Raw genomic sequence first — 12,556 nt, forward strand, 5'->3', positions numbered from 1 at the left:
ACATATATATATATATATATATATATGTACGTGTGTGTGTGTGTGTTTATCTCAGACAAGTTATGTTGTTCACCTTTTATTAAATAATATAAAGTGCCACACGTCTATCCTTCAAATACAAAAAGTCAAAGAAAACATGTTTATGCTTAAGAAAATTGGCACAATACACATGATTTTACCAATTTTGTCACATAACTGGCCTGCTTTCTTTTGAATTTGGCTCAGTCGAAATGAAACAGGAAGTGACATTAAAGGGGAACTAATTAATAAAATAATCTCTCTGATCTTTGTTTATTAAAACAATGTTATATAAACTTTTAATCCTCTTCATCTCTCTTTGATGTCGACTCAAAATAATCCAAAGAAACTTCAGATTCTACTCTAGTCTGTGTTGTTAGCTGTTGTAACGATGCTCTGTTCACATGCCGACATTCCCCTTTGACATCACTTCCTGTTTCTTCACAAGCAAATGTCTAAACAACTGTTCATCTCAGCGGCGTGAAATTAGATTTGCAATATGTTATCAATGGTATCTGCTCAAAAATGCATCTAAGTGTGTTGCAAAAATTTGATGTCACAGGCACTTTAAAGTGCCCATGGCATGCATATCCTTCAAATACAAAAAGTCAAAGTATCTTTACATCTTTTTATTTAAGAAACGTGGCATATTACACATAAGTTTACTCATTTTGTCACATAACTGGCATATTTTATTTTGAACTCGGCTCAGGCAAAGTGAAACAGAAAGTGAGGTCAAAGGAGAACTCTTTAAGAAGGGGAACTCCCTGCTTTAGGGTTATTGGAACAGCATTGTTTGAACTCTTATTCTCTTTCATCTATCTCTGATTGTTAATACAAATAATCTAAAGAAACAGATTCTTCTCTACAATTTGTTTTGCTTGCCATCATAGCAATGCTCTGATCACATGTAGACATTCAAATATCTCAACAGCAGCTTATCTCAGCGGCATGAAACTTCATTTGCAACATTTTATCAATGTTATCTTTCCAAAATGCATTCATATTTATTAAAAAAAATTATGTCACCGATCCTTTAAGTTTTATTATGAGCTTTTTGTGATAGTCTAAGTTTTTGGGACTATATTCTCCACAAATCGTGACATTTATTAGTCAATCTCAGACAAATTCCTTAATTTTTGTCATTCTTATCAGGCTCAAATATGTTCTGTGGGTTCATTTTATTTTTGATGTAGGTGGACACCTTTGATCCTCCCATTTTTCATTGCCAATATTGACCCAGTCACCTGGTTTAAGCATGAAGCTTTATAAAGAAAGAGTAAGATTTTGTTTCAGAATTTAATTTTTTCTTTCAAAGCACAAAACCACATAAACTTTGAAAGAATATCACAGCTGTAAGCAGAAACAGCTGTTTTTATTTTTAATATTTTTTAGTTATAATTGCATAAAGGGAAATCATACAGCTTGAAGAACATCAAGGAAACTATCTGTAATCTGAATTATACATACATGTTAGAAATGTTGCAGATCTATGTGCTTTTTAGCTTCATGTCGTATGGCTCTAGCATGCTGTTATCTAAAGGAAACTACATAAAACCCTTTCAAGCTTTGTTTGATAGAATTTTATGGTATTGTCTCAAAACAAGGTATTGTATTAATTTGTTTTTTTGTTAGTAATAAATATTAATAATAATTTGCCTACATACAGGGTTGACTTTACAGTTAAGTGGTTGTAGCTGTATATCCAGTGATTAAATCTGAAAGATTCATTAGAATCAGTCCACTGTTTCATGAGATACAACAGATAAACTGCTAACTGCTAACAGAGAAACAACGAACAATAACCACTTGAGATTTTGTACATGTGGCTGTGGTTGTTTATTTGTTGGAGGTTGTGCATGTAAAATGCTGAAACAAGTGTCTCTGCATCAATGTGTGATGAGGGCACACTGTGCTGATGGCTGCAGATATCACTTTAGTCATAAAAGTGTTTCTTGGAGCCCTGTGGCTGCTGGCTCTGGTGCCTGATGTTATCACAGTTAAACAGTCGCCACTATCATGAAAGAAGAACACAGAGACATTCCTGTATTTTTTGCTGGTGTCAGGCCTGTGGCGATGGCAGGGAAGCACACAGTGACTGTTGTAATACAGGACAGGCTTCTTGATGATTTACAGCTGACTGTTGGGAGGGCTTTGCTGTTCCTTCTTGCCAGTTATTTATCTGGACAGAAGGGAATGGAAAGGTCTAAATTTAGTTTTGTACATCATGGTAGATTCGTTAATCTCCAGGACCAAAAGGAAGTCATCAAAGTATTCTTACTTTGTCAATAAGTGCAAATCAGGGAATCTCTGGCAACAATCCCAAAAAGTTCAAACCAAAACAATCACACAAGGTTTCCTAAATCCTTACAGAATAAATGCTGCTCTCATCTTATTTTTATTATCTGTGATAATATTTAAGTCAGCATCTGACAATTTCATTGTTTCTTTAGGGGAAAAAAACTTGTCTCACCATCTTGTAAAATCAGCTTTATCACCCTTCACATCATCTAGTTTAATGGATGATTAAAAAAGAAAAAGGTCAAAAAGAGCTTGTGACTTCTGATCACACAAAGTTTATTTAAATTAAGAAGAAGAATGAGTTTTTTTTTTCCTCTTTTCATTTCCTGAAATGTTGCATTTTTGGAACTAGAAGGGTTTTGCCTGACAAAAAAAATGCATTATTTCTTTATATATTGAGCATATTTGTTGCTCTGATTGCTGTGCTCAAATCTCTATTTTTAAGTTTTTCTAATGCAAGTAAGAAATGGACCACGTATATAAGTACATTTCATTCTACCAAAAACAAACCTGAATGATAAGATTCCCTGAAGAGTTAAAATGTGTGTTACTACTAAAACTTCACGATCTAAACAACTTTTGAACATTAAAACAAGAATTCACAGGATTATTATAATCCTCTACTGGGAGTGTCCAATCATGCTCCTTGAATATTGCTATCCTGCATGTTTTATGTGTTTCCCTGTTCTGACTGAGTACCAGGTACAACAAAATAAGGTGTCCCTTTCTGGTGTCACAATGAAGAGGATAAGAAAAGTAAGGGGTACAAAACAAGATCAAATTAATTAAAGACACAGTCTCACAGCTCAGCCAACATTTCATATTTAAGAGGTTTTTGCACACTGATTATTGAATGGTTCTTTCCACTATCCATTGTTTTCCACAAGCATTTGCGCTGTGGTGTTATGTTGCATTTAGTGCCCTGACGGCTGTGGGATAAAAGCTGTTTATAAATGTGTTTGTCTTTGTTTTAATGTTCCTGTACCTCCCGCCTAACATGGTGCGACCTGGGTGTGTGGAGTTATTCAACAGTTTGTGGCTTTCCTGAGACAGAGCTGTGAAGTTCTTCAAGTTTTGCAGAAACCTGTTAATCAGCCAATCATTCAAATCAGGTGTGTTTGAAAAGAGAAACCTCTAAAACAGTGGCCCACCAATCCTGGGTCCTCAGGCACCCCTATCCAGCACGTTTTACTTGTTTCCCTGCTATTCAGCAGGTCTTCACAAGATTGTTACTCACTCATTCATTCAAACCAGGTGTGTCAAATTAGGGAAACACCTAAAAATCACTGCTTTAAATGTTGACCAACACCTCAAGAGCTTCTCTCAGCTTAATGAGACATTTTCAAAAATATAATATTGACTTAGTTTTATATTTTTAGTATTGCCTCTGGAAGCCATTGATTCTTTGCCATTTATTTGTAAATAATAAATCAGATGTGAAAGCAGTGATTCTCAACCATAGTCCTCAAGGACTCCTTTCCTGCATGTTTAGATGTTTACCTGATTTGACACGCCTGGTTTGAATGAATGAGTGATTAACAATCTTCTGAAGACCTGCTGAATAGCAGGAAAACAAGTAAAACATGCTGGATAGGGGTACTTAAGGACCAGGATTGGACACTGCTGCTTGAGGATGTGCAACCAAACTGACACTGGGTTTCCTTACTAAACATTCTGCAGTGCTTTGCAAAACATGAGCTACTTGTGTGAACTGTGTTTATTGTTTGCTTTGGTAAAACTATTCTACAATTTAATATAATTATAGGTACTGAATTCCAACCTTTTAAAAAATGGAATATTGTGTTTTTTACTTATGCTAACATATAATTATCAGAATCTTGATTTTGATTGATATAAAGTGACTTTTAATTTACATGTTGGTAAGCTTACAAGCTGTATCAAAATTGTACTTTTTTCCTCTAGCCATACAACAAAATTGTTTAAGCTGTTGTTGCATAGCTTACAAGATATGTTTCAAGGTTATAAATAAAAGACAATTTTGATAAAATGTCAGTTTAACAGCATTCTGGGACCATAACCAATTTTTTCATGTAACTGGACACAACAGTGGAGGGTAAAGATGTAATACTTGAAAATAATCAGAGTGACCACAGATGGCAGCTCAGAGAAAGAAGTTGGACTGGAGCAGTTGTGTTTTCATCGATCCTTGTGTCTTCGCTCATTCTCCCCGTCTGTCTTTGACCGGTAGCACCTCAGTCCAAAAGTCAGAGGTCTTACGACAGAGGCAACAAATTGTCAGAGGGAGTAACAGCACCTTCAGGGCCTCTGTGTGCCGGCAATTGTCTCAGGCATGGATTAGTTTTTGTATCTAGTTACAGACTTTTATTCCCGTGGAGTCAAGTTCAGCATGGTAGCGAGGGCCAGCAGTGCTGCTGAGAGCCTGGTGATTTATGTGTTGCTGAGTGAGAGCAGCAGGTTCAAGTCAGAGGTCTCCGGGCAGGGTAGTATGCCATATATGTTTGTGTGTGTGTGTGTGTATTTGGAAGTGTATATGAGAAAGCATGTGCGAGTTGCTGGCTCTTTGTATAAACATGTGTGTATGCTTGAGGGCCAAGCCTAAGCTCTCAGCAGGATGCCGTGGTCTATTTGGTTTGGAGAGGCTCCATTTGTTTGACTGCGAGCATGCCTGGAAGGGTTCTGGTGCTGTAAAAATACTGGCTCTGAGAGGCGGGGCCCTCCGAACACGGGGCTGAGTCGATTGGCTAAACATGGAGCGTGAGTGATGAGTTCATATGACGACATAGAGTCAAGAAGTATGAAGAAAGATTATCACATAAGGGTTCATTTGTTTTGGCAGTTTGAAAGTATCCAACTGGACAACATCCCAACAACATTAATCATGTGAGTTTGACATATTCATGACATATTCATGCAAAAGCAGGAAAATTATGCCCTCTAAGATTGTGTGACTTAGTTTCTCAGTCACAGGAGTGAGATCACTGGAAACTTTGTTTTCTGCTAAGCCGCATTTGTCCAAAACAGAATGAAAATTAAGAATTTAAGATTTGTTTTATGACACGTAAAAGAGAATGAAAGATAATAAGGTTTTTGTCAATGTCTGTTTATTACCAAAATACTGAAAACTCACAGACAGTAATCAGTGGATATTTGTCTACAACTGACTACAAAAACTCACAGTACTTATAAAAATATTAACACCCTTGGATGTTTTAATAATAATAAAATTATAATAGATTATATTTATAACACACTTTATATCTCAAAGCAGATCTCAAAGTGAAAACAATAAAAGAAGATAAAATAATAAAAAATATTTATGCTTTCATTGCTGTCTTGAATTAATCACAGTCAATACAAATTACTCTTTTTGACAATACTTACAAAAATATTCTTCAATGCCAATGTGAAATCACATTTCTAGAGTAATACTGATTAAATAAACTAAAAGTATGTAATGCAAAATGAGTAGTTGCATAAATTCAACTTAGAGAAAAAGATTAATGAAAATACAAGACAGGATGAATGCAACAGGATTTCCAAGGCGCTAAACATCCCCAGGAGTTCTGAAGAAATGTAGGAGCGATGTGTGTCACTGAAATAGCTATAACTTTACAAAGCTAAGTATATAGTGTGGTAATACCCATACTATGAGTGTGACATACAGTACAGGGATGTTGCATAAGATTGTGCTCAACATTATTTTAAACAAAATAGTTATTTTTACAGTCTTCTTTTTTCTCTGAATTCTTCATTTCTCAAAAACATAGTACTAAATAATAACTTTTAACAGAAAGTAAACAAAGAAAGCTGATGCAGCCACACCAAGAATCAATCGGGGCACGGTTAACATAGCATGGGCCTCTGCACCCCTTCATCCACCCTGATCTGTATCCATATTCCTTTGAAATATGATGTCCTAAAAATGGAGCCATATTTATTCTCGATGGCCTGTTTTGGATGGCTGAGATATTTTAATACGGGGCATCTGTCCTGTGGCCTGCTCAGCCATCTGGATGTGATGGGACAAGGGGAAGATGTTAATGCACTTCATGATGAGAAAGGAGGATGACACCTTTGACCTTCCCTAGCCTTTGACCTCAGCAGCCAATAAGGAGCCACTGATGCTATGGGTTTCCTATATCGAGCATATGCCGGCCACGCCGATTCACTAAAAGAAATTCTTCATTTGCCACACTCTGTTTATACAGCTGCGCCACCTGTTGTAAACAGCCAGGCTGTAAGAAAATAGATATTTACTTCACAAGCTTTCTATTTGATTAGAGAGAGAGAAAAAATTGACACACATATCGTATGTGTTGCTGCGCTAGCTGAGAACAGGACGTAGATACCTGAACATTGCACTGAGCTAGAACTGGAATTTGTCTCTCGGCTTCTCCTTATACATGCACGCACAGCAGTGTTTGAGTGTGCACATTTTGTCAGCCTGACAGAGTTTAAATTTCGTATAACAGAAGCCCAGGTCCACTGCTGCTGTGTAAGAGGATCTGACCCTCAATCATGGCTGCAATTTCAGGAACCACCACTAGAGTGACAGAAAGAAAACCTCCACTCCACGTTACCCCCCACCCCACCCCCCAACAGCTGTGACAGTTTCAGTAGTTGGTGCATTGACATTTAAATAGTGTTTCCCATGAGGTAGAGCTCAAGAGCTCAAGGTGCTGTTGGGGAGAAATACAAATGCAGAGAGTTTGATCCCTTTACACGTGTAGCTGAGGTCTTGTCAAACGTAGCCTATTGGCAATGATAGATCACTTTTCTGAGCTTTGATTTAATTAGAAATTATAGCGCTCATAACCTTTGGCCTCTAATCCTGCACCGCTTCATGGGAAGATACTCCCCTGCTTGTTTGTGAACAACAAATCTATATAAAGTATCATAATGCTCCAATAAAGCTGTCAGAGCTGATGCCATGTGCATAATTGATGTGAAGTTAGTAATTAATTGACACATTTCTTCCACCTGGGAGCACAAAATCTGGAAATAAAGTTATTTAATAGGGAAAAAAACTAATAAGTAATGACAATTAGCTCGGAAAAATCAATTGTTTCATATGACTATAGTGTGTAAAAATTCAAATTTCAACATCTTTTTCTGGCTAAAACAATTTTTAAAATTATTTATGTGTTTTCCAATGTACGGCCTAATAGAATTAGTCAGGGATTAAAGGAGAGCTTTATGTCAATCAGCAACAAGCAAGTCTTATTTCCTTCACACGTCTAGACTTAGAACTAATGCCTGGCAGTCCAGCGTGCATTTCCAGTCATCGGGTCAGTCCTGTGTGCTAAACATTGACCTTGTGACCTCTGCTCATGACCCCTGACCTGTGATGTTGACCCCTTGTACAGGGGGATGGGTTCCTTATATATCTCGACTGGCCGTCTCCATTGACTACCTGCCAGGCACCTGCTCTGAGAAATGAAGCCAAAGCGAATGCCTCTCTTGGGAGCCTTTTGGACTCAGCAGACAACGGGGCCCTGGCCGCAGCCCTGCATTTGAATGGGCTTTGAGTGGCCCTGGTAAACCAATCTCCCTAATTATCTATTGAAAGAACATTTTTTTCCTTGCCCAGTCATTACCTTGATTTCAATTGCTGAAAAGTAACATAGAGGAACTAAAAAGAAAAGGGAGGGGAGGGAGAGGATGTAGAAAAACATACATGATAGTATGTGCGCACACACCCGCACACCAACCAGATGTATAGAAACACACAAAAACGCTGTGCGTCTTCCGGATTTCATTAAGGTTAATTGTGGGTCGGAGAGAGCAGCTTTTACACATAAATCTAGGTTATGAATGCAGGTCAAGGCTATGAGGAGGAATAAAACATGAATAAATGGCCTTTAGCTGCATTTTTCTGCATCTGTAATTGCTATTACGGCAGCTATGATTGGTTTGCCCCCAATTCATTACACTTGTCAAATAAGAATAGTCTCAGTTTGAATATGAAGTACGTTTTTGCAGTAAGAACCCTTCACTCTTGATGTTTATTGGCTGCATTTGATTGCATTTGAAACATATAAAGAAAAAAAGGAGCTTATATATCAAAAGGTATGGCACAGCAGGGATCTTTGATGTTAAATGCAATATAGGAATGAAAAGTACAAGACAGTGGATGTAGATTGAAACTGAATGCAAAATAGCTTCATCTCATGTTACTATCACAGCGACAACAATCCCACTGCGCTTCAGTGGCCTTACTTGTTGCACACTGGATGATTTAAAAACACAAATGCATGAAATTGTCAGGCGTAGCTTAGAGTTGAATTTCTTCATGTCATAAATCTCTGACAGGACAGTGGAAGGAGCCGTATCGACTTTGCAAGTCCAAATGATAAATAAATGCATTTATGTGGCTCTGAACACAAAAACAAAGCAATGGGGCGGGATTTGTTATGTTTTGGATGACTGAGAATCTGCAGCATGATCCTGGTGGCTGTTTAGAGAAGGGATGGTGTAGTCCTGGTCTGGGACCTTTCTGGGTGGAGTTTCCATGTTCTCCCTGTACTGGCGTTGGTTTTCTCCTGGCACTCTGGTTTCCTCCCACAGACTACAAACACTCTGTTAGGTTAATTGGCAACTCTAAGGTGAAAGTGTGAATGGTTGTTTGTCTTTGTGTTTGCCTGTGATGAACTTGTGACCTGTCCAGTATGCACCCCGGCTCACACAGTGTTTTTTCCTCTTTGTTTTAACACAGCTAACTTTCTTCAAATGTTCAAGCACAATCAGACTTTACTGGCACTTCAAGCATACAGTTTTTGACAAAAATTTAACAAATTAAAAATGCAATATTTAGTCATTATTTTTTTTTTCTCCATGCACATTATCTCTCAGAACAGATGCTGACCTCACCAACAAATAAAAACAACTTGTCCAAATTTTCAAATAAGTGTTTCCATTAACTCTGTTCGGTGTTACTTGAAGATTTATTAATAAAATTCCAGGTTTTTAAGAATATATTCACACTTATTTGATCACATTAAGGGTCAGGTTTTCCAAGGGCTTCTCCTGGCCCATGAATGACTTAGAAGAAGAATTTCACACACAAGTGCCATGGATGCCTCTCTTCTTTTGTACTCTTGTTTAAGTTCATTCTGCATTTTTAGTTATTAACTTTATATTTTTGTTTATATTTATGATGATGGTAAGTGGAGATGGATGAAGAACTCAGGATCCTCCTCCTTTTTTCTACTTTTATTCAAAGCTTTTTTTGTGGATTTATGTGTCAATTAAATCAATCCAAGCATCAACAAAGCACCCGAATAAACTACAAGAAAAAAGAAAAAAGAACAATAGAAAACAGTTTTATTAGGAGTTTTTATGAAATTAAAATAGTTTCTTAGCATGAGCTACCATAATTAGGACTATCTATATGCTGAACTGCTGGGTCAAGAGCTTCGAGGCCGTTACTGAAGAGCGTGCTCTCCTGAGTTCTAGGGCTGTTCTCAGAAAGCACTCAGGGCTCGCCTGCAGTCACCATGCAGTGAAGTAGATAAGAGGTGGCAGAGCTGTCCTTTGAAACTAAATATAAGTTATAACAAGCATCATTTAGCTGGTCTTTCGTTTTCAAAATGGAGGAAATTTTTGGCTAATATTCTCTACATTTGAGGAACAACTTGAAAATAAACTCAAGAAACCCAAGGAAGCTGGAAAAAAGCCTTTAATATAACAGTTTGTGTGTCTTTTGTAAAACAAAATGTCCCCAAAGAGATGAGAAAAAAATCAAGCAACAATAAAAGCAAAAAGATAATTAATATAAGTTATGTGTGCTTAAGTGCTGTAGTAGTCAAGGGTTTTATTATTTCAGTCTTTGAACTCCTCTGAATGACCGTCTATCTTGAGTTCTTTAATCTCCTGCAGGCTGTCTGCTTCCACCGTAGCGCCTCTAAATCTTCTCCCACCTTTGGACTCTGACTGGAACTTTAACTGTCTCGACTCTCTGATCTCCGAGCACACACACATAAACAAGTCCGCTTTTATTTCCACTTTAATTTTAACATTCGTCTCCATGAACAGAGGCAGCAAACATTTTAATAGTACCCCAATGCCAACACATCAGATAAAGTATTACATTACAGCTATTTTACCCTCATTTTTGAGAAAACGTCTTTATGTTGAGGACCAATGGTTCTTGTACTTTATTATTGCATTTTAAAGTTGAAGTTGAGACTAATCATATGCACATCGTGTAAACTGCTTTATATGCTTTCCTTAAGGCAGTTTATTTATTTTTATTTACCGGTATTTACATTTATTTACCAGGCAAATCCCATTAAAATCACAGATCTCTTTTGCAAGGGAGGCCTGGACCGGAATGCAGCCTAAGAAAATAATGTGTCTAGTTCATTATTTTATTTATTTCATTATGTTATTTAACATAAAAATACATTTACAATTTATTTTGCTCTGACTCATAAATAAAGTCACAATTAAAACTTTTCAGTAAAAAAGGAACACTTTAAAACCTTTTAAAAATGACATGGTAAGGTTAATGATAGGAATGTAAGGAAATGAAGCAGACCATCATGATATGGTCAATCCAAGGCCCACATCCACACCATTTGATTAAAATAAATCTGATCTAATCAAATTTTGTACAATAATATTCCCAGGTGAATATCTGGTCCTGAAGTGAAGGAAAATCAAAGTTTAATTTATTTTTTGTGGTGTTTTTCATTGAATGGCTAACTGGGATATATTTTTGCCTATTTGGTCCTCTGCAGTATGTGCACAGTGTTGCATCCAGCATGTTCCTCTTTCAAAACATGGAACTCATTTTCAAGTTTAATTGTAATTTTTAGTCATTTGAACTTTCTCCTTGAGGTTCCCAGCTCCAGAACAAACCTACCGAATGAGCCATTTCTCCTTAAGCAAAACTGTTTTCATAAGACCACAAATCTTTTACGAGTGCCTGCAACCATAGTTGATCCCAAGTTACCTCTGACATATGGGGTCGCGACCCTCGACCATGACCGGAACTGGGCTGCCAGGCTTTACTAGCTGGTTACAGTGGTCAGAATGATATGGTGTTATTCTCAGTAGCTGTGACTATAGTCACAGCCTCAGTGTGATTTCTGTCAGGATTAATAAGGACTGTGGGGCTCCGCTTCTTCTCATCGCAGAGAAAGTGTGGCCCCTCTGGGCTCCCGTCCCCCTGCACCAGCACCATAAAACACAGCTCTGCCTCTGACATCAAAAAGCCAACCCTGATAAAACCATGCATACTAATGTCCCACTTATAGGCTCGCTTTACAAACAGGTGCATCATCCCTCTTATTTGTTCATACATGTAACGTTCACATGCTGACATATTTAAACACAGGAAGGATCCAGTCATCTCAGGATAATGCCCCTTGAGTCCTCCACATCAGCGTTCAGAAGTACTGCAATAAGCTTTCTGTGGACAGCAGCTCCTCTGTCACTTCATTTATCTCACAGACCAGGACCACTTCAAGGCCCTCAGAGGTGCACGGTGCTGAGGTCAGCGGCGGGGATGGGTCTCTCTCAAGATTTAGGAGCATAAGAGAAGGATTAGTGTTTCGATGAGTAAATCAGGGGGGCAACAAAAGGCACATTTGTTGGGCTTTACTTTATTTGCACTGTTTTCTTTAAATCATTTGTAGACGCCATGCAACACATCTCAACAATTCAACAAATAATAATTGAAAATTTACTTTTTAAAATCATTAAACTTACTTATGTATTCATTTTTACTTAATTTTCCAATCCATTTTCAGCATTTGAAATGTGCAAATAGTAGTGGTGAATTCACTAAAAAAACAAGATGTTTAATTAAACAAGATATTTACAAGATATTTAATTAAAGACATTAAATGGTTTCACTCAATTGAATTAAGTAAAAGTAATGCATTAATTTTTTTTAATTAAAATCACAAACAACTTTTTTTTGAGTGAAGGTGAATTACTTAAACAAAGAAAACTTTACAATAAGAGGTTAACCGTCTCTGTTTGGCTCCAGTGGCTTCATTCAGGATGGCAGTTTGTTATTCATCACTTGTGTACTTGTTCCTTGATTAAACACGTGCAACACATGATACTGCAGGAATTAAAAAAAAATAAGATGTTACCCAAATTTCTTTTTTTGCTACACTTGGGGCTACAAGAGTGAGCTCAACTTTTCTTTTAACTAATTATTCCAGACTTTTTGTGCAGCTTTTTCCTGCTAATAATTTCTATAAATGTGTACAACACAATCATAATGAATATTCAACGATTA

General features: G+C 37.1%; 1 long non-coding RNA gene across 1 annotated transcript in view; it reads left to right on the forward strand.

Annotated features, from left to right (window-relative positions):
• LOC106514419 (uncharacterized) overlaps positions 1–12,556 on the forward strand; it is a 42,104-nt gene that overhangs the window by 11,489 nt on the left and 18,059 nt on the right. The window lies entirely within an intron of this gene.

This window comes from Austrofundulus limnaeus, unplaced genomic scaffold, assembly GCF_001266775.1.
Source record: "Austrofundulus limnaeus strain Quisiro unplaced genomic scaffold, Austrofundulus_limnaeus-1.0 Scaffold20, whole genome shotgun sequence".
Taxonomy (NCBI): domain Eukaryota; kingdom Metazoa; phylum Chordata; class Actinopteri; order Cyprinodontiformes; family Rivulidae; genus Austrofundulus; species Austrofundulus limnaeus.